The 23,927-nt window shown below is 40.4% G+C and overlaps 1 long non-coding RNA gene across 2 annotated transcripts in view; it reads right to left on the bottom strand.

Annotated features, from left to right (window-relative positions):
- LOC148047975 (uncharacterized) overlaps positions 1 to 23,927 on the bottom strand; it is a 90,257-nt gene that overhangs the window by 28,158 nt on the left and 38,172 nt on the right. The window contains exon 3 of one of the 2 annotated variants that reach the window (XR_015695883.1): positions 5,630 to 6,928. The exons of the other annotated variant lie outside the window; for it this stretch is intronic. This is a non-coding gene — a long non-coding RNA (uncharacterized LOC148047975). Of the gene's footprint in view, positions 1 to 5,629; positions 6,929 to 23,927 lie in introns of those variants that run through there. 2 annotated transcript variants of the gene reach the window in all.

Here is a 23,927-nt window from a genome sequence, read left to right on the forward strand (position 1 = left end):
CATGTATGTTGAATTCTTAGTGCATCAATGGAACTTAATTGACACAAGGTTGTATTCCTCCATCCCACTCCTAGATACATTTGCTCAGTATCACTCTTTTTAAAAGCTTCATTTTTCCTCCAGTAAGTATGTAGACTGTGCTTCCATGGTTCTTTATTTCATTAATAACATTTTTGTTGAGTTATAAAATGAGGAGCCGAGGTGGCGCAGTGGTTAGAGTGCAGCACTGCAGGCTACTTCAGCTGACTGCTAGCTGTGGTTCAGCAGTTCAAATCTCACCGGCTCAAGGTTGACTCAGCCTTCCATCCTTCCGAGGTGGGTAAAATGAGGACTCAGATGGTTGGGGGCAATATGCTGACTCTGTAAACCGCTTAGAGAGGGCTGAAAGCCCTATGAAGCAGTATATAAGTCTAACTGCTATTGCTAAAATGAAATAAGACATAAAATACAAAAGTAAATAGGAAAATGATTGAGAGGAAGAGGGAGAAGTGAGGAAGGATAAGAAAACGAGAATGAAATGTTGACTTCTGACTCTCTCTATGTTAAGGCATTAACATCAAATCACAACTGTTTTTTTTTCATATTTAATTTGTTATTATTGGTTGTGAAGTCATGTCTGACCCATCGTGACCCCATGGACAATGAACCTCCAGGCCTTTCTGATCATGATCTACCAGAGAAGGAAATGGCAACCCCCTCCAGTAACTTTGCCATCAAAACCTTTCATAATATTATTATTTAAAAAAACAGTTCTTTATTTCAGTATAAGATGCCATACACTCATAAAAGCTATGGCATTTCTAAAATATTTTCCACATTAGTATTTCAAAGTTCCACAAAGAGTTTAGCAACGTCTCCCCTTTCTGTGCAGTTGGACACAGAAGTCACTCGCGCTAAACCTAAGTATGACTGCCTATGCTGGGTCATTGTATATAGGTCTGTGGCTTCAATGGGTTACAAACACCGTTCTTGATTTTTTGATGCTATTTTCTCAATCCTTGGAGAACTTTTGCCCACCTGAATGAGCTCACCTGAAGCTGCCTTATACAGTCCTGTGACTGTAGCTGCTCTCCAGGGTTTGACATCAGAGTGAGGGTAGGAGACTGAAACTAGGATAATTTTCATGTACATTGTGGGCTATTTTACCAGGTGGTGGTCTTTCTTTCTCCTCCCTTTCCACCCTTTTTTGTGTGTGCAAATGGTGCATTGATAATATCTCCTTTTTCAAATCAGCAAAAGGCAAGCGTCACCAAACTATTCCATTGCAGATGATAACTCTTTCACTCTGAGTAAACAAACAGGCCTTAGCAACATGGTGCCCTCTGAGTATTGGCCTATGACTCTTGTCCCCTATGTAGTCCCTCTCATCCCTTGACCCCATGACTATGACCTTGCGCAATAAGGAGGCTTGGAGGAGGAACTAAGCTCTTCTTCCTTGGCTGGGAGGAGAATGTTTGCTAAGAGTGGGGAGAATTAATCACAGGGAGGTGAAAAGCTGGGTTGCCTTGGGGTGAAAAACGTTTGGCAACACATTGCAAAGATCTGTCGCTGCCCAAGAGTGAGCCTGTGAGCAGGGAAGGAATGCCAGCAACTGCTTTGCATGTGACAGCCGCACAAGGAGAATATTGAAGTGCTTCCTGCTGAGGGGGATACCCGAGGGAACGTCCGCAGTTGGAGTGATGCTTTGTTAATTAAACGATGGGCTTTCTGAATCAAGAGCCTGTGAGAAGGCCTGGAAATACCTTTCTTTTCTGAAAGGGGGGAGATGTCTCAGATGACCTGCCAAAAGGTAGACAATACCTTCAAAAGGAAAATGTGGGCCATTTGCATTTCCTATCTTTGGAGGGAGGTGGCTGCCAGGCTTTTTTTTACAATGCATTTTAAAAGTAGGTGCATGGCCACCGCCATTGTGATTTTCACTGAAGAAAATCAGCTTGACCACACCACAAAATGGTGGCCTAAACATTCCTCCTTTGGAAAGAGATAAGAGGTTCCTTTTCAAGAGCTTTCATTTCTCTCCTTCGTTTTCTCCCAGAAAAACAACCCTAAGGTTTTCCAAGGCCAACAAGTGTTTCATCACAATGCACACATTACCAGAACACATTTTTCCCCCACATGGAGACGAGGCTCTGAGTCAGAGATTAATAGCCATGAAATGGTGATGCAAGATACATACGAATTGTACCGACACGCAGAAAGAATCTGTCTACCTTCGAGCCTGTGACAGAGTTCACATATTGTACTAAGGTACGTTGATTTCATTCCTAGGAGCTGGAAATTGGCCTTTTGGAGTTCTTGAAGCTAGGCAAGATGCAAGTGAGAGAGTAAACAAAAACGTAAGCCACGGTTTTCTGAGTTCAAACAATACATTAAGGCAGTGGTTCTCAGCCTGTGGTTCATGGATTCCTGGGGGGCTGAGATGTAATCGCAGGAGTCTGCAAAACCTTGAAGAAATGTTATGATTTAAACCTTAAGTTAAATCTTGAGGGTCTATGGCCATGGTTCGTGGCCACAAAATGTATTTAAAGGAGGCTCATAGTGAAAAAAAGGTTGAGAACCATTGCATTAAGGCATTCATAGAGCTGTATTTTCATAGTACCATATACAATATAATTTATGGTTTAATACAAGAGTCCTCAAACTACAGCCCACGGGCCACATGTGGGCTGCCAAGGCCAGAAATCTAGCCTGCACAGGACCATGAGGCTGCCCTGCCCACCCTTCAGCTGAGTGCAGGACTTCTTTGCGAGCCCGTTGGGCTGGAATTGAAAGGTAAGGCCAACAATTTTGGCTTGTAGAGATGTTCCAGAGGCGGCGGAAGTGAAAAACGGCACCCAGAAGGCCAAAAAATGAGCTGCTTTTGCCTGTTTTTGACTTTTAGAATACTTCTGGAGGTAGGGGGGGGGGATGAAAAACAGTGTACACAGACACCCTAGGAGGCCACAAAACTGGCAAAAATGGCCTGTTTTTCACCTTCCCCACCTCCAGAAAATAAAGGAGATAGATAGACACACACATACAAAGAGAGAGACAGAGACAGAGAGACAGAGACAAAGAGATAGAGATTTCTCAAGCTCCTTGCAGCTGAGAAGAATTGCTGCAAAACTGAGTTTCCTGAGGTGGACCAATAGACTCCTAAACAACTAAACAAATAATCTAGTAAACAGAAAAGGCAACCAAAAGAGCAACGTGCAAACAAAAGCAAACAAACCACCCCCAGGAGGAAAACAAATTAAAGTTAATTTGGACTGTTAAATTGGCCATACCCACCCAGTCACATGACCACCTAGCCACCCCCACGCAGCTGGTCCAGTTCCCCCAACAGCCCGAAGGATCATGAATTGGCCCCATTAAAAAGTTTAAGGACCCCTGTTTAATATCATGTCATATCATATAGGAACCAGCCAATGATAATCAAACTCATCAGTTCCAACTGCTTTTGCCTCAGGAATCTTATGGTTTTTTTTTCATATTTACTTGCTTGCTTGCTTGCTTGCTTGCTTGCTTACTTACTTACTTACTTATTTTTATTTATTTATTTATTTACTTACTTACTTATTTTCTATGACACCCATCTCCCCTGCAAGGCAACTCTGGATGTCATTAGGGGTTTTGCATCAATGTATTTCAATTAATTTTTTTCCTAAACTAGGCACTTCAGTCAACAGTGTTCATGTAGCACCTAGGGATCTCTTGTGCTGATTGAGAAAGAAGCATTTATCATCGTTTCTTTTCTCCGACTGTGAGAAGAAACTTTTTTTTAAAGTTAAAACTTTTTTTAAAAGTTTCTGCTGGAAGTGTAAAATAGCTAACTTGCAGCACATGCTATGCATCTAAACTACTCTTGCCATCACCAGTTTAGAAAATCAGCAGTACAGGTAATCCTCACTGAACAATCAATCATTTTATGACTGTTCAAAGTTATAATAGCCACAAAATGTCCTTTACAGCCAGTAAAACATCCCCAGCTATTGTAAATGGTCATGCCTACTTCCTGTGATCGCATGGCCACATTTTGGGTGGGTCAGATTTATGAGCCATTGTGGCATTCTGTAGTGACATGACCATGATTCATGCTGCTTTTTGCCAGTTTGTGGTATGTTTTGCCAGCTTCTGGCAAAAATGGGCATTCAAATGAATGAGTTCACTTAATGGCCACATGGAAAAGGGCTGGAAAATTACTTCTGGTCCCAAGGATGCCTTGGCTTACGACCATAATGACATGACCAGCTTTGTTTATCAGTTGATGTCTATCTGTAGTATGGGTATGCTAATAATCTCGGGTCCCTGACAATTTTGCATGGCCAACTTGCCATGGCTAACTCGCCGCAGTCAACTTGCCACAGCCAACTCACTGCAGGACAAAAGTTACACTAATATTAAAGAAATAGTGGAATAGGAACATTAAAGAAAGGATGTAAAAGGAGGGACAGAATGAAATCTGAATGGCAAAAATTAACACATGCTTTTATTTATTTGAAATCATTAAATAGAACTATTAAATTGCCCTGCAATGAGTTTCCAACAGTGAGATGGTCATGGTTAGTTGTCTTGCAGCAGGTTGGCCATGGTGAGTCGGTCTTGATGAGTTGGCCATGGTGAGTTGAGCATGGCTAGTTGACTGCAGTGAGTTGGCTGTGGCAAGTTGTCCCATTCCAAATAATCTCTAGTAATGATCTTAGACAGTAGCAGCCAGTTAGAATGAACACTAATAATTTGGATGAGAAAGATTCTGCCTGGACAATAAAGGGATTGCAGTTCGCATTGTCCTCTGCTCAGTGTCGTTGCTAAGGTAATATCTGAAGAAACCAGCTTAGAAAAGTCTACTTAGGAACCAGTTCAGGATCAAGACAGAAGTTCCAATGCTGTTTTCAGTTCTTTAGTAGAAGACTAACACCTAGGCATGACCTATCTTCCTTCCTTCCTTCCTTCCTTCCTTCCTTCCTTCCTTCCTTCCTTCCTTCCTTCCTTCCTTCTTCCTCTTATTACAATTATTTACTGCTAAATTACATCCAGGCTCAGGACAGTGAAATCAAAAGTAGGTCAGGGTTTCTCAGTTTTATATTTGATCTATTCCAGGAGTCTGCTGATTATCCCACTTCCTATGATTTTCTCACACCTTATTGAACTTCTTGACTTTCCAACTAACCTTTTACTTGGATTACAATCATTTTCTTCACTGCCAAATTATAGGTAAGTTTAGCTGAAAGGGGCAAAGCAAGGGGATGGAATTCCATAGGAGTAGACATGCAGACTATATCCAGAGATAGACAACCAAGCAGTTTTGGGGGGATTCTGAAATAAGGGTTCTCCATTTACATATTAAATGTAGGTTATCTATTTCATTATTGATGCAAAAGTTGAAACCAATTATGAAAACAGTTCTTATAACATGGTTAAATACAATTTGAAAATCTTAGCATGCTATGTTTCAGTAGAATGCAGAGATAACAGATAGAGGTTAATTTATTGTTTTAATATTCAAACGTTTTATATCATCATTTTTCTCTTCTTGTAAGCCACACAGTGTTGCTTGAAAGCAAAATGGGTGGCATTTAAATTTAATAAACAAACCAACAAACCATAGAGCAGAAGTGAAAAATTCATGGCCATAATAACTGGGGTTGCGGGAAGCTATGCTCCATAACAGCTGGCAGGTACATATTTCTCTCCCTTATAATAGGGGGGGGGGGGTCTAATGCTTTCCAACGTGAAATTTGTAAAGCGGGAAATGAACCTGCAGAAAGGACTTGCAACTGCTCTTAGCAACAGAAGAGCAGTTCACAGACAGAACAACTCTTACGTTGTGTGGTGTTTTGCAAACAGCTAAGCAGCAGGGAGTTTCTGAAGAGTCTGTTTGCTTCTTCAGGCAGAACTGTTTAGTCATTTATATGAGTGAGTGCCTTTGTGCTTGCATGTGACCAGAGATGGGGGAGCTGGAAGAAATGAGTGGAAATGATTGAAACTTTGGGGGAGGAGGATGTTAAACACTCACAATGACCCTTGCATGAGCTTCTAGGCAACTAATCGTGCCCTGATCCTATCTTACACCAAGGGTGGGTCCATTTCACTTTCTTTAACTGTGCTTTCCTGATTCAGTCTCCACTCCCTCGTCCAGACATGCTTTACGAAGGATGTCAAAGGCCCACAAGCCTCTCCTTTGCATTGATTTCTGCATGCCAGAGATTTGGACTGGGTGCAGCTCACCAAAAGAAAACCCCAGTGTGGATAACAGACGGGTGAGCAGAGTTCTTGGAAACCACTCCTAGTGCACACATACCCACAGGGACATGCTGAAATGGTTATTCAAATCACAGCGAGGGTGAGGTTTCAGAATGTTTGGCAGTTACACCCAATGTGTGAGAAAAGATTTACAGTCAAGGGAAGGTGTTCTTGGTAAAATATCAAGGAAAGAGCTAAAACTGAATTTAGGGCATTGGTTTGACATGGTCTCTGACTGCAGTCCCCTTCCAGTTCATCTCATCTCCTTGCTTAACAGAGATAATACACAGAGAACATTTGTTTCACTAATCCATTCTCAGTCAAAGGTTGCCTGTCCTGTATTGCTCAGAAAGTCCCTAGTGAACTGTGACCTTTGAGTTGTACTTTGGGGTTCTACCCTTGGATCATTTTATTGCAGAAAAAGCTTCAGATAATCATCTTTCCTCAGCATCATGTTAATGTAGCTATTTTTAATGATCAAATTCTTTATTAAACTCATTTGCTGCCCATCTCACCCACAAGGCGACTCCAGAATGCTCCTAATTGAACAAGCAGCACCTCTTATTTACCATTAGCTATTTTTCAAGTGACGTAGAAGTAGAATATGATAGCCATAGATACAGTCTTGCTTCTACTCCTTCACGTTATCACTACACAATGCCTGCAGGCAACGTCTGTGCTTACTCTCCCGGCAGCGATCACCACACTGTGGAGATGGAGAAACAATGTTTTCAGCATCCAGCAAAAATACACGGAGGAGTAGTCAAAATTTTGTTTGAGTGCTGTCATTATACTTTCCCTACTATCATATGTGGTGAGGGCCTTCAGTTGAAATAATTTTAAAAGGGAGCTGGACAAAATTGTAAGAGTCAGTATTCAATGACAACTAATCTCAAAGGATGTTTGCTACCATGTTTATTTTTATTTTATTTGTTTATTACATTTATATGCTGCCTATCTCAGGGGTGGGTTCTTACCGGTGTTAGTACCGGTTTGCTGTGCGTGCATGCACAGTTCATTGTAAATTTTTCTGCACATGCGCGAAGACTATTAAAAACTAATAAAAAACATGCCGGCAATGGCAGCAGAGACTGGGGAACTGGTTCAGGGACATGGCCGGCCTGGGTCGCTGCCGGTTCTGCAACCCAGGTAAAATTACCACTACCAGTTCACCTGAACCAGTGCGAACTGGTAGAAACCCACTTCTGGCCCATCTGCTTTTCCAGAGTGACTCTAGGTGGCTTTATTAAAAAAATCCATTGCCATGAAGCAACAGTGGTGGAAGGCTATCTCCCTCCTATCCATGCTTATAATTTGCCTCAATGCCCCTTTTTGGCCAATGCAAGACAGTCAAATGCTGGACTCAAGAATCTTTGGCCTGGTTTAGCAGGCCTTTTCTTAAGTTTTAATGAAAAGATATTCCTACTGTACTATTATTTAATATTGCAGCTCAGGGTTAAAATGAAAGGATCCTTGGTGCTTTCTGAACTTGGTTGCTTTCTTGTAGATTTTTCATTACCCAGCAACTGATGAGGTTACCTAGTTTGGGTAATAAAACATCTGCAAGAAAGCAACGAAGCTCAGAAAGCACCAAGGATCCCTCTGTACAATTATTACTCTTATTGAGTAAATTTCTGCTCTTCTTCTCTGTCTCTCTGATTTCCCTGCCCACCTCTTATCTGGAAAAAAATACATAGTTACAGGTTGAAGACAGTGGCTTCTGCTTTTCTGTACAGAGAGAAGATTGGGAGTGCCTGTTCACATTTCACAGGGTTGACTCTTAGCAAAATACTTGAAAGATGAGATGACACAGGAGTTAAGTCCTCTTGTTTGCGGAATCCCTGCGTTATCTGATAGGGCAAGGGCCAGGAATAGCACCACCACTGCTTGTTCTAATGGGGAAAGTTCTGAGCGCAAAGCTTAAATTGCAGGCTGTGGTGGCTAATTCAGAAAGAGATCTTGGGATCGTGGTTTAGTGTGAACAAAACTGAGGCACGGATGGCTAATGGGGTCATTTTTAAATGTAGTAATATTGTTGGTTAAAAATAATTAACCAGCACGATAATGCCATCATACAAACATACATTTGAAATAATATGATCCTTCCAATTTCTCAAACTTAAAAAAAAAAAAGTAATGATAGGATTACAGATTTTTTTTCAGCAGGTTGTAGCAAGCCTTTTAAAAAGGGACACGGTGGCTCAGTGGCTAAGATGTTGAGCTTGTCGATCAGAAAGGTTAGCAGTTTGGGGGTTTGAATTCCTAGCACCCTGTCATGGAGTGAGCTCCCTTACTTGTCCCAACTTCTGCCAACCTAGCAGTTCGAAAGCATGTAAAAATGCAAGTAGAAAAATAGGAACCACCGTTGGGGGGAAGGTAACAGTGTTCGGTGTGCCTTCAGCATTTAGTCATGCCAGCCATATGACCATGGAAACGTCTTTAGACAGTGCTGGCTCTTTAGCTTTGAAATGGAGATGAGCACCACCCCCTAGAGTCAAGAATGACTAGCACATATGTGCGAGGGGAACCATTACCTTTACCTTTTTAGCAAGTCTTTTAAGTACATTTCAATGTTTCAACTTAGAAAACAAAAACAACTATAAGAAGTTATTACTGAATCCCCCCAAAGATAATACTGTAAGGGTAAATTGAGTGTAAAATTTCTCCCTCTCTCATGATGTGAAAGCCTGGAATCTTTCATGGAAACTATTTTTAAAAAAATTAGGCAAACAAAACATGCAGTTCTTTACATGGTATAAATATAAACTCTAGGAGTCACTGGCACAAGCTATGGAGTAGCCATCAGCACAATGACTCTCCAATATACCAATTAGCTTACATTTTACTTCCTTTAAAAGAAAATCCCATTTGGAACTATTTCCCTGGGTTTTCTTATTACTTAAAGAAGATACTAACAATTTTAGTTTCAAATGTATTTGAACCATTTGTCTGTATAAATACTGATAATTTTGATTCATTCTAGACTTCTAAAACATTTGTATAGTTAAACCCTTTTTGCCACAAAAGGAGAGTTCTGTTTTTTTAAAAAAGTGAAAGTTTGTCAGTAAGATGATATTGGGAAACAATTAAAATGGTAAGAGTTGAAAGGCACCGCCTCTCGGTGTAGGATTCACTAGAACAGTGTTTCTCAGCCTTGGCAACTTGAAGATGTCTGGACTTCAACTCCCAGCAAATGCTGGCTGGGGAATTCTGGGAGTTGAAGTCGTGACATCTTCAAGTTGCCAAGGTTGAGAAACACTGCACTAGAACAACCCTGAAAGATGACCAACCAGCCCGTTTGAAGACATCTACCAAAGGAGAACTCATCATGTCATGTGGCAACCTTGCGGTTGACAGCTCATATTATCAGGAAGGTCTGGCTGAGGTTTAGCTTGATACACCTCTCCTACAGTTTTAATATGGTTTTAACCCACTGGCTCTAGTCCTGTCCTCTGGGACTACATAAAATAAGTCCACTCCCTTTTCTTTGTGATAACTTTCAGATATTCGAAGACTACTGTCTTATCTGCCTTTAATCATCTTTTCTGTAGACTAAATTATACCCAAATCCTTCAATAATATTTCGTAAATCTTGTTTTCAGATCATTCATCTTGGTAGTTCTCAACTTGCAGGTCTGTGATGGCCAGAAATCCTGGACACAGTATTTCAAGTAAGGTTTGACTCAGACAGAGGAAAGTGGAGAAATCATATCTCAGGGATCTAGATTCTCTGCTTCCATAAATGCAATGCAAGATAATATTTGCTTTTTTAGAAGCTGCATTACAGAGCTGATTTTTATTTAACTTGAGATCATCAAGGCCACCTAGTTTTTGTTCATATGAACTTTTGCCGAGCCTGTTCCTTTCCATCTTACACTCAGGTCTTCTATTTTCCCCGATATGGAGAAAAAATATTTATCTCTGTTAAGTTTCATTTTATTCATAGTCCAATGCTCAGGCCTTTCTGGATTTCTTTGAATCTTCACTCCTACTTTTAAAGTGGTAGCAATGCCTATTAGGTTTCTGTCCTCTGCAAACTTTATAAAGTGCCCCTTGATTTCCTTATTGTAAATATTGATGACAATGTAGAATAGTTCAAGGTCAGGAGAAAATCCTGTGGCACTCCTTTCAATACTTCACAAGCTGAAGTGTAGCCCTTTTGTGGCACACTTGGAATAGGGTCATCTAGCACAAAGCATCTAGCCCAGTGGTGGGTTCCTACCAGTTCAGACTGGTTCATCCGAACTGGTAGTGGTTTGGCAGACTGGGTCGCTGGAACCCGCAGTGACCCAGGCCTGCCACGCCCCCGAACCAGTTCTCCGGGCAGTGCCATAAGCACCGCCATCTTGTTCTTTGTTTCTACAAATGTGCAGAACAATTTTTATTACACTGTGCATGCGTGCACAACACGCATCAAGCACATGTGCATGCAGCATGTCCATGAACGAACTGCCAGAACTCACCCCTGTAGCCCATAGTTTACCATTTTATTATTGATATTTCCTATAAACCTCAACTAATTTAAAGTTTTAGCTTTTCTGACACTTTCTGGATGCTATTTTATAATGTTTTTTGGCTACGTTTTGCTTGGCATTCGACTACCATCTTTCCATTTCCTCCATATATCTCTTTTTGTCTTTTCTATTTTAGAAAGCTTTGCTTATATCCATGTTGGTCTCTTTAGATTTCTCCAATCTTTCTTTCATGGGTGGATTCTTTCTGATTTCAATTTCTCATTTCAGAGAGCTTCCTATCCGTCTCAGGCACTTTCTTCTTTTAGGATTTCAAACCTTTGGATCTGACCTACTTTCCCTCAGAGTTCTTTCAAATCTGCTATTTGAAAAGTCCAGTATGCAGGTCTGACTCTTCTCAGTTCCTCCTCCTTTGGATTTCACAAATTTAAGGATAACTCAATCACTTTCCCCAGGGTGTGAGTCACTAAACTTGCTAATCTTGTTATAAAAAAACATTGGCTCTTTCAAGTGACATTCTGAGCCCAAAAGCCCACCATGCCTACGTCTCAGAATGAGGTCAGAGTTTTTAATCGAGCAAGAATAGGTCAATACTAAAGGTTTTCCAAACTGACAGGCAGTGGTTTTCTTTTTTCCATCACATGCCACCTTTGTTTTTTGGTAGCCGAATGCCAAGAAATAAAATGATGTTTTAACCTTTCTTTCCCATGGAGGTTCCCATAATTGCTTTCATTTTCTCATCGCCTCCTTTCTTGTCTCAGCTGCATATGGCAGATTGTGTGCAGTAAAAACTGATAATTTTGTTCCTATTAAAATCAGTAGTGCTGGCCATGATTGCTTGCTAATTTTTACCTATTTCTCTCTACCAGAATCATAGCTAAAGGTCAGCATTTGGGGGAACTCAATTAGTTGTATGCCTCAACTGAGGCAGCACTGTTTTTGCCCTGACAGGACTTTTTTTCAAGTAGGAAAGGAAAGTTGGAGACTTCTCTTTATTATTTTTTAATCATCACAGAATCAATCCTCAGTGGCTAAGACACTGAGCTTGTTGATCAGAAAGGTCGGCCTCTCAGCTGTTCAAATCCCTAATATAGGTCTCCTGCTTGAGCAGGGAGTTGGACTAGAGGACCTCTAAGGATACCTTCCAACCCTGTTACTGTTACTGTAATCCTGTGTGTATGTTTGTGAGGTAGGGACAGTGACCCAGATTCTTTTCCGACCAGATGGGCTTGAACCTGGCCTCCTACTGCAATGATTTAATAACTTCAGTGCATGGTGTTCTTCCCGGCTACTATTGTCTATGCATCTTCTATCTGCAACTGTGTGTACAACCACAGAATCTAGGAGAATGAAAAATAGCCTTCAGTCATTTTGCTCTTACTTTCTGGAGAGCCAGTGTAGACCAGGCATAAAAAAGGGTATACCGTGTTAAGAACAGGTCTCATTCAAAGCAAAATATGTTGAGAGTCCTGTACAATGTCTCACTGTGCTCAAGAATAAATAAATAGCAACAGGTGTTAGCTGCAATACAATAATATCAGAACTAGTTATCAATAATTGCTTTGATATGAAAAATGACAAAGATTTACATTTTGATAGAGGCAGGACAAAGGGGTGTAACCATTCTGGTTCTTCTTGATCTCTCAATGGCTCTTCATACCATTGATCATAATATCCTTCTGGGCTGGCTACAGGAGCAGGGAGTTTTACTGGTTGTTCCTTCTCATTTAGTTACATTTAGAGGTAACAACACAAAAAAAAATACAGACTGAAGCCTCGATTGCTTAATGTCTATATGAAACTGCTGAGTGAGGTCACCTGTTGACATGGGCTAAGGTATCATAAGCATGCTGATTATATCCCATCATATATCTTGACCCCTGCTTGACCAAGTTGTGCTGTTGAGGTCACATATCAGTGTCAGGAGGATGGAGAAGAATAGACTCAACCTTTACTCTTACAACATAAAGGCTGGAGGGTATGAGAGAGAGGATTGGCTCAATGTCACCCGTCCTGAAAGTCTGGTCATCACCCATAGAGCTGTTAGTAGCATGGAGCTTGAGGAAGTGCCTCCTTCTCATCATTCCTGTCTGTTCTGTAAAATTTGACCTAGGAACTATTATATCTTGAGAATGAAAACAGAGGCTCTTTATTCAGTAACACTGTAACCAATTTTAATGTGGCAGTAACTTGAGTAAAAGTAACAGTAACTTGCAACAAAGTAACTCTAGTAGACTGGGCTGTGTGCGCGGCTAAATGAATGTAACAAGAAGTAGACCGGGTAGTCTGTGGAGAAGAGGCAGCGAAGCAGTTCCGAGTAAACCGGGTTGTTCGGCTGCTCTGGTAGATCGGGGTGGCGGTTGGAGAGAGTCTGCCCTTTTATATTCCAGCAGACTCGCGCTTGACAGCTCGGCAACTGACAGGCACGTCTGATTGGCTAAGACGCGCCTGGCTGCTGCCGAGCTGTCATTCGTAACAGCGAGGACTACCTTTTACTATACAACAGGAACTGTGCCTTTTCTGTTGCAGGGTCTGCCCTCTGAAACAGTAGCTTTCTCCCAGACATTTGCAGCATCTTGCAGACCTTAGAAGTATCCTACAGCTTTCCCCCAGAGTTCCAGGATAGTTCATTTGTGGGCCCATTATGTGTGCATTGCTTATATTGGTTGTCATATGTCTTTCCCCCAGTTTAGTAATATTTCTTTGCTGTTCATTTTGTCTCCTTTCTTAAAATAGTATATTGCTTTGTAACTGCTCACCACACAGAATCAGATTGGGTTCAGGAGACCCAATTTCAGAATTGAAATTATAAATATAATGTATATTAATGTAATTGATGGTGGCCTAAGTCACAGTAAGGAACATGGACAGCTCATCAGTCTTCATCTAAAGGGCCTGATGGGCCTGGTTAGCAAGTTTGTCAAACACAATTTGATCCTGAAATGCGTATGAACTAGTGATCTATTTCAAGAGGCTATTTATTGTTTGAGTGCAACTCCCTGTTCCGTGCTTCCTGCAGGAATTTAAACTATCCCCAACAAATAGCCATCCGACGTGGCGCAGTGGTTAAATGCAGCACTGCAGGCTACTTCAGCTGACTGCAGTTCTGCAGTTCGGCTGTTCAAATCTCACCGGCTCAAGGTTGACTCAGCCTTCCATCCTTCCGAGGTGGGTAAAATGAGGACCCAGACTGTGGGGGCGATATGCTGACTCTGTAAACCGCTTAGAGAGGGCTGAAAGCCCTATGAAGCGGTATATAAGTCGAACTGCTATTGCTATTGCTATCCATCCTTTCCCTGAACACATCCAGTTGAAGAGGAGCCAATAACGTCTTCCGGTAATTCGTTCCATTGGTAAACTCCTCTTATTTTTTTAAGAATTTTTGTTCGTCATATTCAATTGGAATCTACATTTTTAAAGTTAAATTCATTCTTTTGTGTTCTGCCCTCTGGAATGAGAAGGATTTTCATCTTTTTTTGTGATCTCTTGTCATGCATATGAGAAGTGGTACCATATCCTTTCTCACTTTTCTCATCTTAAAGTTAAATATTCCCCATTTTTTCACTCTGGTCATCATTTTTAGCCCCGTGGTCATCCTTTTTTGCTTTTCAGTGAACCTGCTTCAGTTTGTTCAGTGGAGGATTAAGGCTCACTGGTGTCCTAAGCACTGACAAATCTTGATGCCCCCCCTCTTTTGTACATACTGTACAAATCTTCATTGGTTTTTCTTCCTTTCTCAACTTTGCAGTGCCCCCTTTGGGCCAGGTGCCCTAAGCACTTTCTTAGTCTGCTTAATGTGTAATACACCACTGAGTTTGTTCATTACTTAAAATGTGTTATCTACAACTAGACTCCATACCTGAGGTGGAGTCTGAAACATAGAGCATAAAACAGATTATTTCCCATGATTTAGAAATAATGTTTCTGTTGATTAAGCCTAAAACTGCATCTACAGTGTTTATAGTCACAGCGGCCTTTTTCATGTTCATTGCTTACTCATATTTAGTTTCTTATCAAATGCTATTCTTTGCGGCACCCATTTGATTCTTCCCTCTATTTTAATGAGAAACTGTTAATGAGCACTTTAAGTACACTTTTCAAGCCAGAGATGTGTTTATTTAATTGTCATTCCATCCATCCCTGCCTAACTATTTTGTTAATTAATGGAGTTCTCTGCCATATGCTTTGTTAAAATCAAGATATATTATATTTACAGCATTCCCACATTTTATTACCTGATTAAAAATTAGATAAGGCTGGTCAAGTAAGACTTGTTCTTCATAAATCCATGCTGACTTCCAGAAATTACTGCATTATTTTAAAAGTGCTGTCAGGTCAATCACTTTATGCTCTAGAATTGTCCCAATTACCAGTGTCAGTTTGATTAGATCTATAGATCCTTTGATCCTTCATTCCCATCTTTTTAAGAATAAGGAATAATGTTATCCTTCCCTAGTCATCTGATCCATCCGAAATTTTTCAAAGAAAATACATAATTAATATGTGGACTTTACCCAAGAAATTTACATTTGATGAATGTAAACATGTATCTTCTGACAGTATTTAAGTCAATCACATGATTTAATCTTACCCTTTCACCTTAGTGTTCAAAGTTACCAGTTGGAATATGTACTCTGTTGTTGGAGAAAACTGGGCCAAAATAGATTTGAGAAGATGTTTTGTTTTCTTTGTTATGTATTACTGCTAACAGAATAACAGAGTTGGAAGGGGCCTTGGAGGTCTTCTAATTCAACATAAAAGACCCTATTCCATTTCAGAGAAATGGTTGTCCAATCTCTTATTAAAAACCTTCAGTGATGCAGGACTCACAACTTTTGAAGGCAAACCATTCCATTAATTGTTCTAACTGTCATTAAATTTCTTCTTATTTTTAGGTTGGCTCTCTCTTTGGTTAGTTTCCATCCATTGCTTCTTGTTCTTCCTTTAGGTGTTTTGGAGAATAGGTTGACCAGCTCTTCTTTGTGCACCCTCTTAGATATTGGAACACTGCTATCATGTCTCCCCTAGTCCTTCTTTTCATTAAACTAGACATACCCAGTTCCTGCCATGACCCGTCAAAACCGCGCTTGACTAAGCCGCGCCCGGTTAAACCGCGTCACTGACGTCATGAACAGGGCGACAACAGCCAGCGCGGAGAAAGAAGGACGCTTTAAATAGCGCTTTGAAAGCAAGCCGATTCAACTTAAGGTAAGGGTTAGGTTTAGGTTTAGGGTTAGGTTTAGGGTTAGGTTTAGGGTTAGGTTAAGGGTTAGGGTTAGGGTTAGGGTTAGGTTAAGAGTTAGGGTTAGGGTTAGGGTTAGGTTTAGGGTTAGGTTAAGGGTTAGGATTAGGTTTAGGGTTAGGTTAAGGGTTAGGTTTAGGGTTAGGTTTAGGGTTAGGTTAAGGGTTAGGTTTAGGGTTAGGTTTAGGATTAGGTTTAGGGGGGTTAGATTTAGGTTTAGGGGTTAATTTTAGGTTTAGCGTTTACAGCGTGCTTCTGTCTCTGCGCTGTTGTCGTCCTGTTGATGACGTCAGCTACGCGGTATAGTCGAGCGCGGTTTAGTCGAATGCGGTTTTGTGGTGGAACCGTTCCTGCAACCGTTCTTCATATGTTTTAGCCTTCAGTCCCATAATCATCTTTGTTGTTCTTCTATGCACGCTTTCGAGAGTCTCCACATCTTTTTCATATTGTGTTGACCAAAACTGAATGCAACATTCCAAGTGTGATCTTATCAAGGCATTATAAAGTAGTATTAACACTTCGTATGATCTTGATTCTGTTCCTCTGCTAATGCAAGCTAGGACTGTGTTGGCTTTTTTGGCAGCTGCAGCACTCTGCTGGCTCATATTTAAGTGATTGCCCACTTCTATAAGTTGCACAAATTCCAAGATTACAAGATTTTGTGAGCATGTTTTTCTTTTTCTTAGCACCTTTCATCAACCTCTCTTTTTTGTCAACTTTAGCAACAGAGTCTGGAGAAAGATGGGCAAATAGGCAAGAAGGATAATTTCTTTTGCACAAGCATACTTCATTAAGTGTCCCTGCATTATGGATTTTGTGGTCTGCATACTTTTAATAAACAGTCAATAAAGCAGCCTATGGTCTGAATTCAGCTACCCAAGTTCTTAATTTATGTGATTTAATCTGCTCCATTTGTTAACAAGTCCTATAAAATCTGGATGCTCAGGTGCTTCTGGAAAATGTTTTCCTACACCTTCCCTGGCTTACTTCTTTATTACACAATTTACCCAACTTCTTCCATAGAGTTCAAGCTCACAGTGGCATTAAGTATGGTCCTTTATTATTATTATGTTTTAACTTTACCTTCACGAAAACCAGAGATGGATTTCAAATCCCGGGGCTATTGGTTTGCTTGTGCTCGTGCTTTTGCACGCACTTCATGCTTCTGCCCGTGCGCAGAAGCGTCCGGGTGGGTGGGCGGAACTTCCCACCAGTGGCACTTCTACCGGTTTGGCTGAGCGACCCACCTCTGATCAAAATGTAGCATGTGAATGAATTTTGTACTGTTAGAAAAGAACCTCTAACAGTAAGAGCAATTGTCAGTAGAGCCAACAGAGGAATAGTAAGATAGTGAATATGTATTAACCAAGGCTAGACAGATCTCTGTGTGAATTGCTTTGATTTGGATACCTGGTCTAGTTAGGGGATTGGTGATTTAAATGGCCCCTTCTAGGATTCTGTGACACTATTTTGTAAAATAAGTTAAGTTAAGAAGAAAAAAATGTGTACAGCAATAGCACTTAGACTTATATACCACTTCACGGTGCTTTACAGCCCCATCTAAGCAGTTTACAGAGTCAGCATATTTCTCCCAACAATCTGGGTCCTCAGTTTACCAACTTTGAGAAGATGGAACACTGTGTCAACCTTGAGCCAGTGAGAATCACACAGCTGAACAGCTGGGAGCCAACAGAAGTAGCCTGCAATACTGCCTTCTAACCACTGCGCCACCACGGCTCTTATATGTATAGCATTATACATGGGGCACAAAACTTGAGTATGAAGATTTGTTTTTCTCCTTTCCCTTCTTGAAATATTAACACTCAAGATCATACAATGAAGTGGAAAAGAGAGAGAGTCTGGTTTTTTTAAAAAAGAAAGTTCTTTATGCCACGTTTAATTAAATTGTACAGTGGGCTCAGGCTAGATATAATGATGGTTGCCAGTTTAGATGGCTTTAAAAGAAAATGGGATAGAGAAACATGCAGTTAAGGGCTACTAGTTATATTGGCCATAATTCTCCTGTATCTATTTTCCATGAAGAAGGGAGGGAGGGGGGGAGGAGGGGGGGAGGGAGGGAGGGAGGGAGGAAGGGAGGAAGGGAGGGAGGGAGGGAGGGAGGGAGGAAGGAAGGAAGGAAGGAAGGAAGGAAGGAAGGAAGGAAGGAAGGAAGGAAGGAAGGAAATCAATCTATTCGTATCTTCAGGGATCTGGTTAATTGCAGAACTGAAGACTAGCCCAGGCAAGTTTTTGACCACATCAGAACAGCTCTTGGAGTTATTTTTGGTTTGATCCTCAAACCAGCTGCTGAACTGTCTGCCTCTCTCTGTCCTGGGACTTCTTTTTTCTTCACACCATCTTGCCAAAGGGATTATCTTTCACCTAGCAAGCCTCTATATGAATACATAATCTCTGCCATAGGAACACGATATCTTGTTTTCAGATAGGCGTTTAATCCATCATTTCCTCCATATTTAAGAATCCCTATCAGCCCTCTTCTTTACGATTCAGTGCAAATGTAGGGAAAAAAACGTTTGGTTGAATGCAAACATGGAATATTTGTCAGCAAGCAGTGCTAAACACACGCTGGGAGCATAAGAGAGAATAAATTCTTTGACATATGCCAATTAGTTTGGATTTCCAGTTAGCACATGCTCCGAAATGAAGATTCTTTGATGTTATGCAAATGAAACCCTCTAGTAGTTAATACAGCGGGTCTAGTTTCCTTTCCCTTTTGGGCTGTCCCTGTTAGTCAAAGGGTGAAGGCGAGGTCACATGGGGGATTTTAAGAATTGTTCTGATGGTTTTGATCTCTGTCTAATCCTCTGCGTTGTAGCTAATTAGGCACAGCAGCTCCAAGGTGGACTTAGAAAGCCAGGAGTTTTGATCAAGTCATGCCGCTCAAGTGAAACTTTCCATGCAGTGAAACGAAGGGCTACTAATTAGTCTGTTACTAAATACACTCGTTGACTTCAGACTCTCAGCAGCAGGGCACTTTTCTCAATTTGGGTCACTCCATCTTGGGCATCCAGATTTGAAAATAAGTTATTTTGATGGTGGACCTGACCTAGGTCGTAAAAACGGGTTGCAACCCGCATTCCTCGATAGGGAGTGATTTGAAGCACAACCTGAATGGTGGGAAACTTATTGCACGGTGCTCTCTGCCCTTTTCCTTCACAAGTTGGCAACAGGTTTAAAACACCACCAAAAGGGTTTTTTTAAAACATTTCTTGTCAGCTAAACTGTAGTGCATTGTAACCATTTTATTCTCTTTTAAATTCTTGCCTTCAACCTTCAATAACTTGGTTTGGCCATAGAAACATGTTTTCTTCTGATTTTTTTTTTTTACAAACAGCTATTAGACTTTGAATCTTAAAATACTCTGCATGAGGAAAAAGAAGAACTGCAATTCTGGAGGAAAATATAGACGGCCAAAAGATTTAATAACTTGATCGTCCATCTCCCACCCACCCATCCACCTGATAAGAACTCTACATACCCAAGTAGTTTTCTTGGTAATCATAGCAAAGTGATAATATTCCATTTTTTTGCTACTATGTTCATGGAAACATGGACAGGAGAGATTTGATTGACAGACATAGAAGGGAGGTTACTGGGCTGATCAGTGCAGACTTTCATGGGACATTCTTCAAAGCTGTTGATTAACTTGCCTGCCATATTCCATTCATTTGCCTCAGATCAGGGATTTATGGAATCCAGAAAAATGTTATTTTGCTACTGGGGAAAAAAAGCAATGGTTTTAGTCTGTGGAGCAAAAATGCCCGTATTTAATCATCTTCATCAGGGTGGGTTGCTACCAGCAAGTTTTATGCATGCACATTCACTTCACACTCCTCACGTAGGCACATTCACACCTAAAAAGGACTGTGCATATGCAGAACGTTAGAATAGGAGGGAAAAATTACATTTCTGCAATGCAGATTGTTCTGCACATGTGCAGAAGCAAAAATCAAGATGGTGCCGCCAACAATAGAACTGGTTCGGGTACGTGAGCGGCCGAGTTACTACCTACTCTGCTGAACCAGTCCAAATCTGTAGGAACCCACCTCTGATCTTCATGCATATTACACAAAGCAATACTTTGGAAAGTGGAGGGCAGAGGAAGCTGAAATCAATGTACCTATTCAAATTACTGCATCTGAAGTTTTGTACAGGTGCTGGATGGGTATGATGATAATGCAATTCTGAGGCTTCAAGATAGAACTACTGCTAAAGGAATGGCATAGGCTGATGCATGTAAACTGCTGTAGGTTATTTTTGCATTGTAAACTGTTCAGCAACAAAAGAGGATGCTGAAAAAACTGGCATTGATTGACTCTTCTGCTTTGCAGTCAATCTATTTCAATTAGCTTTTTGCCAGTCTGGGACCATTCGGATGAGCTGAGACACAACTCTGATCATCTGTTGGCACATCCTCCAAAGGTCACCCAATGGCATTATACTTTTTTTTTCTCTTCCTCTTTAATGTACAAGTGCTTGGGAAAACAAAACGACTTTAAAAAAATAGCAAGATGCTGGGTACAATGCCATGAAGCATTTTAAAATGCCCTAATATGCTGGAAACCAAAGAAGAAAAAGTGTACTTTAATATGTCCATAACCAATCCTGGCATCATCATCCTGCTGTGAATGTGTAGGATTTAGTGTCTACTTACAGCATAATGGCAAAGTGAAGAATCGGTAGCTGAAATTTTGGCTTCCACACCTTCTATTGTAATGGGGAATGGGATGAATTATGGATGATTCAACACAAACTCCATGGGGAAGATCACCGATTTCTAGCTTGAGAGATTATGTATCGGGTGATCTGGAAGACTTCTGTCTGTGAGTCAGGGTGAATAGGTAACTGTTGTGCAAGGCATCTCCTTGTGTGAAAGCTTTGAGTTTGGGTGCCAAATCAGGCTTATCCACCTCTTTCAGTTCATCTGTCCTCAGTTGCTGTTAGACTGCATTATCTTCTAACTCATGTGGGCTATTGATGGGTTGCTGTGAATCAAAATGTACACAATGTGTGGTTGTGCAACACATTTCCCCAGAAATTGAAATATTTGTAAATGATTGTTCTTTCCCTGAAAAGTAAAGAGGCCGGGCAGGATTACTGTTGTAATGCAAAGGCATTTTGGGATAAAACCACAGTGCACTGAGGTGTTCTGGTGGTACAATGAGTTGCCAAAGTTGATTGAATTCCTGGTTTATTTGGATAGAAGATGAAAACCATAGAATTACATAGGCAATTTAGTTCTTCACAAGTATGCTTTGCCACAAAATCCCATGGGGAAAAAGATGAAGAATTTACGATGCGTGCGAATTGTGCTAAGCTGCTAACATCCCTGGTACACAAATTGTGTTGTACAAAGAGAATAGTTTCCACTGGGGAGTGGACATTCCTCTCTGCCTGATTTACAACACAGATGACTTTCATTGTAGGAATTTGAAAAAAAAGATGGATAGATATATGTTCTAAGCAAGATAAAATACTGACCTAAGTTAACCCAGCAGTAACAAAGAAGATTTCAATCCTCCAAAGAGTCTTGTAGATATAAAGAAACAGTCCTATTTCTACAGACCTTTTGGTTCTTGGGCCAACTTGTTAATGAACAAATGTTTGAATATAAACACAATAATAATTCTGCATTTTAAACTTGCAATTGTAAAATTGATGTTGGAATTGAAAGTACACCCTAAGAGATGGGTTTAATAGGATCAGAAGTTCAAATAGGAGAGTTTTACAAGGATGAGTGATTTTGCCCATTTTTAGTTCAAAGTGTATATATGGTATTTTACACTTTAATAAACCCAATTTGCAGCATGTCTGCTGAAATATTCCTACATAGTTATTGTTAGGAATATAATCTAATGGTTGGGTTGGCAATATATAAATCATGTAACAATGTTGTACCTGTTTCTTTAAGTCATACTGTAAAATGTGATTGGTTGCTGTTTTCCTCAATCGGCCATAAGAGGGAGCCAGACTGTTAGCTCTCTGTTAGATGCTGGGCTGGGCTGATCTGATCTGAGTGTTTTGGAAACTGGCTGTTAGAAAGTGCCGTGAGCTATTGTAAATTTTGCAACTGCTAGCAAACTTTGTGTACCGGACTGATTGTATGATTATGGACTATGTTATTTGGATTATCCCTTAACTGAAAGATGTTGATGACTGACTGTCCTATCCCTGTATGTCTTCGACTGTTTGATGGACTCTGATACCTCTATTTCCACGAAAGTAAAAGCCTATTTAAACTGCAGAGTCTCTGTATTCTGTGTTCTCCAACACAACTCTCACAACGCTTCTCTGTACGCACTCACTCTCCCAATGGGGAGCTTACTTAACAGTTATTCATTTTGATTCTTCTTCTCCTCCTTCATGAAATTTCACATGAATTGTGAATAATTCCTCATCCATTTTATTGCTCTATTATACTCTATGTATAAGGAGATAAATAGCTAGTGGGGCAAAGTGAACTTCAAGCTAAACAGGAAATTTCATTATGCAAATCAAACACCAAAACCTAAGTATTTACAAGTACATATCAACCTAAATCGTACATACATTTTTGCCACAATCTAAATTCATGGCATGTTTTTGAAATCCTGACCTGCATAAATGAGTATTAATGGGGATGGCCTTGTGTCAAGAAAAGAAATGGCAAAACACATGGTATTGTTATGCAAACTTGACCCCTTCTATGTTTGCATGTGACACCAAGATACTGATACAAAAAGCCAGAGCTTAGGTCATGATGTCATGATTGACATTTTGGCATCATTGTGGTAGCTCTGGACCTCTACATACATACTGTTTGATTTCCAAATAATGTCAATCCTACAGTAGCTTTTAGAGGGAGCTACAATATTGAGTTACAAAGCAGGGTTGTTTCTGCTACAGAATCTTTACATTTCTGTCTTACTTTTCATACACAGCACAAAATTGGTAGGAAGACTACCCTTTCATACCCCTGCCATCCCATCTGGCTTCTGTACATCTACTTTTGAATTTGGTTTAGATGTTGGCACTAGCCAACAACAGTATTGCTGCATTTTCTAGCCTAACATTGACGGTTAAGTCTCCTGTCAGTAATTAATTATAAACATGGCTTAGCTGCCTGTACAAGCATAGCTTGTATCACTACAAGCTATTGTAGTAATAGCTGTCTATTCTTAAATGAATAGATAGCTCATTTCTGAATTATTGGAAGCAGCATATATGCTTATGAAATGTGTAAAGAAAATGAGTTGTGCAGACAACTTTTTGCATGCCACCTTCACATGCTTTGACTTAGGTAAAGGCAAAAGTTTCCCTCGCACATATGTGCTAGTCATTCCTGACTCTAGGGGGTGGTGCTCATCTTCATTTCAAATCCTAAGTGCTAATCATTCCTGACTCTAGGGGATGGTGCTCATCTTCATTTCAAATCCGAAGAACCAGCGCAGTCCGAAGATTTCTCCGTGGTCATGTGATTGGCATGACTAAGCGCCAAAAGTGCACGGAACGCTGTTTATCTTCCCATCAAAGGTGGTCACTATTTTTCTACTTGCATTTTTGCATGCTAACCTAGCTTTTGAACTGCTAGGTTGGCAGAAGCTGGGACAAATAAAGAGAGCTCACTCCATTATGTAATGCTAGGGATTCAAACCTCTGAACTGCCGACCTTTCTGATCGACAAGCTCAGCATCTTAGCCACTGAGCCACTTGGGTTACCAGGTTATAACTGGTTAAAGGTCTCTGCATGTCTCTTTCATCAATGATATAGTCAGCTCCTGAACTTGTTTGCTTCATTTTTAATTCAAATGCTAAAATTACATTCATATTAAGGTTGCCTCAATTTATTATACTATGCATAGAGCATTTGGAAATAACACATTCCAATTTGAAAGGCATTTGTTGGGCAACTGATCTGTGATAGCAGCATATATTTGGGGCTGAATTTAATTTTTTATTCCTATAAAGTGGGATGGGTCAGAGAGTTTATA

Source organism: Thamnophis sirtalis, unplaced genomic scaffold (assembly GCF_051295495.1).
Source record: "Thamnophis sirtalis isolate CommonGarterSnake01/CBP01778 unplaced genomic scaffold, rThaSir2_p1.2 scaffold_3, whole genome shotgun sequence".
Classification (NCBI taxonomy): domain Eukaryota; kingdom Metazoa; phylum Chordata; class Lepidosauria; order Squamata; family Natricidae; genus Thamnophis; species Thamnophis sirtalis.